Here is a 4,304-nt window from a genome sequence, read left to right as displayed (position 1 = left end):
ACAGGGAAATGACGTCACCGACACGCGTGAAAAAACTCACGCATGCGCACGAGGGTTCAAGCATGATTGGTGTAATCGCATGTCATTCAAATCCATATAGTTAAAAAAAAATAAAAGGGTCGGTTTATTATCTAAGAGACCTCGTACTTTCGCCACCCTGCTCAGCGTGCCGCTCTCGTTTTCTGCGACATGTAGAATGTATCTCTTCCCAGATGGATCTCTTTCAGTGCGGCTTCTTGTTCTGACTTGTTCTGACAGAACTCGCAACATATATCATTATGACATAGGAAACTACAAAGCTGTGGAGGATTCACTGGATCTTGACTGGAATGAGTTGTTTCATGGCAAGTCAGTCCAGGAATGTATGGACTCTCTAGAAGGTCAACTGAAGTTCCTGGTCGATACCTATATAGCTCATAAAGAAGTACAAGCTGATGTATCCTCTCTTCCGGCCTGGATGAATAAGGAAATCCTGAAGTTTATCAAGAGAAAACATGACGCCTGGACCAGATATCACTACATTAAAGACGGCCAATATTTTCTTAAATATGTTAGAGCCAGGAACAAAGCAACCCATGCATGTCGAACTGCTATCAGATCTTTCGAACAGAAGCTGGCTAAGAAATGTAAGACGAACAACAAGGCTGTCTGGAAGTATGTGAACTCCCGGCTGCGACACAGTAAACAGTTGTGAAAACTGAAGGTGGATGGCACGCTGACACAGAATGATAGGGATACTGCAGAAGTCCTGAATGAACAGTTTTACAGTGTATTCACCAGAGAAGACACCACAACATCCCCAACATCCCACCGAAGAGTTTAACTACACCCCCCCGAGTGACTTCTGTGTTACCCCTGAGAAGGTCAAGAAAGTCCTGCTGAGTCTGAAGGTTGAGTCAGGGAGCTTGCAACTACACTCTGCACCCCTCTTGCCATCATATACAGGAAGAGCATTGACTCACAGACTCTACCAACACAGTGGAAAGATGCACTGGTGTCGCCCATCTATAAGAAAGGAAGCAGAATACAGGCCATCAACTATAGACCAGTTTCACTGACCTCCATCATCTGCAAGACCCTTGAGCTCCTAACAGTGGAACAGTTGACATATCACATTAAGGAGAATGGACTTCAGTGTCTACACCAGCATGGCTTTACCAAGGGGAGAAACAGTCTCCAACCTACTAGAGGCACTAGACATCTGGACTGAGGCCCTGAGACACAACATCCCAGTGGATATCATATTTTTGGACTATGCCAAGGCATTTGATACCGTGGCACAACAAGGGCTGCTGAGACAGATTTACAGCTTTGGAATCACAGGGAAGGCACATGCATGGATCGAGCAATTCCTGGTTGGGCGACGACAAAAGGTCTCTGTGAACGGAACACACTCGACCTGGAAACCAGTCACTAGCGGCGTTCCATAGGGCTCTGTGCTAGGCCCGGCATTGTTCCTGCTCTATGTGAGTGACATCCTAGACCTTCTAGATTGTGTAATCAAGATGTTCGCAGATGATACGAAGATCTTCACAACAATAGTCAATTCCAACAGATCTACAGAAAACCTGCAAGAAGATCTTAGGAACCTAGAGCAGTGGTCTCAGAAAATGCAAATGCGGTTTCATCCAGAAAAGTGCCATGTCCTACACCTAGGTGCCCAGAATACTGACACCATACACCATGAAGAATGACCAAGGTACAGACATCACTCGCTGAGAAGGACCTCGGTGTCACTATCGACCCCAAGTTGACCTTCTCAGCTCATGTGGAGGAGATCACAGCCAAAGCCAACCGGATATTAGGATGTCTGGCCCGCACCTTCAAGGAACTCTGACATGAAGGTCTTCCTCCAGCTTTACAAATCCATGGTATGCCCCATCCTTGAGTATGCTTCATGTATCTGGTCACCACGCTACAAGAAGGACATGGATAAGATCGAGTGCATCCAACGACGGGCAACAAAGCTGGTACGAGAGATTCGGCACCTCAGTTATGAGGATGGCCTGAAGCACCTCAATCTACCAACACTACTGTATAGACGCCAGAGAGCAGATCTTCTGCAATGTTTCAAGGTCATCAAAGCCATTGACGAAATGACCACCATCACAGACTGCTCGGTGTGTGGTGTCAAGGTGCTTTTCGAAACCAGCCTGGCAACAACAACACGAGGTCACCCCTACAAGTTACAGGTACAACCAGCAACATGTCCACGAAACCATTTCTTTGCCACCCGAGTCATCCCCATCTGGAACAAACTATCTTGCCACACAGTAACAGCTGAAAACATCAACACCTTCAAGGCAAGACTACACGCTGAACTCAAAAATCAAGATATTTACTACAACTACCCCTTCTATTGTTTTTTTTTTTCAGACCACACATCACAGTACACAATATACAAACAACAGAAATCTGTATCAAGCTGTTCCTTAACCTCAGATGGTCCTAATACCCACTGGGTATCTATTGACCATGCTGAAGATATGATTGAAGGTATGATTTAACACGAAATTAACACCCAAGTCGTTCATCGCCAGCTATAAATGATAATCAAACCATTCCAATCGTATCTTTCTAAACTCTTCCAAATCAAACTCCATCACATCAATGTTTACAGTGTGCTTGAGCAATAACAGATGAACTTGCTCATAAACTTTAAGTTTCTTAAATATTTATTACAGCCACTCTTAAAACTTCAGGTATCTTTATAATTTTATTTCTGGTAAATTTTATAATTGATTTAGATGAGATATACTCATTATCTCACAGGAATCTGGGAACTACTTTTTCTGCAGGAATTCATCAAGCAAGAGTGTGAATAGGAGATAAAGCAAAAGAAAGACCAGCTTCCTGGCATATTGCGAGATCTGTTTTATGTCCGCTCACCTTCGGCAAAGTTTTTCCCACACTCTCATGAGCGCCACTAGCTTATCTTATGGCAAGCTAAAAGTGGACGCTCTCGTTTTGGCCGAACAACTTTCCACAGTTTCTGGGGATTCTGTGTCAGTACACGCCCGCGGCCGACGTGCTTGATGAATTCCTGCGCCATAAGCAGTTCCCAGATAATTGTGATATATTCCTGTGAAATAATGAGTATATCTCATCTAAATCAATTCTAAAACTTACTAGTAACAAAATTATAAAGATAACTGAAGTTTTAAGAGTGGCTGTAATAACGTGTCCATAATAACTCTCATTTCACTATTCGCATGGCAAGACTCTGGTGGCAAAACTTGGAACTACTTGTATAAACAAACATACTGCATTCAAGATGTCATAACTCCTTTAATATTTGTCCAATTTTGATAATTTTTTTATTATTATTTTGAAGCTGAAGATGTCTTCTTTACAGTACACTAATCGATTTCATCATACATACAATGAAAAGAGCGTAGCGAAGTGTCAAAGCGAAAATGTCACACTTTAGTCTACAGTCTGCATCACAAAATGAAATTTAAAAGAGGACTTACTATATCCCTAAGGATTACACTCGTGTAAAAATGATTTAAATATCATACATCCTGTAAGAAAGGGCTAAGAATAGGCCTACACTGTCTTTTGATACTCTGACATGAGAAGCTTTACCATATGCTACTGTATTATGCAGTTATCTTCCTGTCAATATTAGAACTGCTAAGACTCAAAGATTTTACAACAAAAGCCCATCAGTTTTTTATGTCTACCTGAAGTTTTACTATGTCAATTTTAGAATAAAATGTTTAATCTTATATACTGCAACTACCATGCTACCATTTATATTAATACTGTAGGTATATTGTGCATATCTTATTGTAAATTGCATGTTTAATTTTAATATGTAATCATCCATTTCATATCGTATATACCCTCCTTCATCACAAAATGAGGGCCAGGATTAAGATTGGTATTAATTAAACTGGTTGTTGTCAATCTACATTCTACTCTACTGTAAACCCTTAATAAAATAAAGATCATTATTATTATTATCATTAATATTTTTTTTTATTTTTACATGCAAGCATACACCACTGGCAGTAGATACGCAACCACCCGTAAGTAGCTGATTTTAAAGGTTCAGCAGTTTAATTCTAGGTTTCAGGGGGTGCGCTTTCTTTTTATGTTCTAGTTTTTTTTTTTGGTTTGAAACTTCCTTACTATAAAATGATGCGACATTTGTGTCGATGCGACAGCATTTGTGTCAGCACCTACATAGTAGAGGCGGGCGATGCCGATACAACAACTGGTTGTTGTCAATCTACATTCTACTCTTGACTGTAAACACTCAATAAAATAAAGATCATTATTATTATTATCATTAGTAT

This window comes from Thalassophryne amazonica, chromosome 8, assembly GCF_902500255.1.
Source record: "Thalassophryne amazonica chromosome 8, fThaAma1.1, whole genome shotgun sequence".
Taxonomy (NCBI): Eukaryota; Metazoa; Chordata; class Actinopteri; order Batrachoidiformes; family Batrachoididae; genus Thalassophryne; species Thalassophryne amazonica.
Note: the sequence above shows the minus strand (reverse complement) of the source record.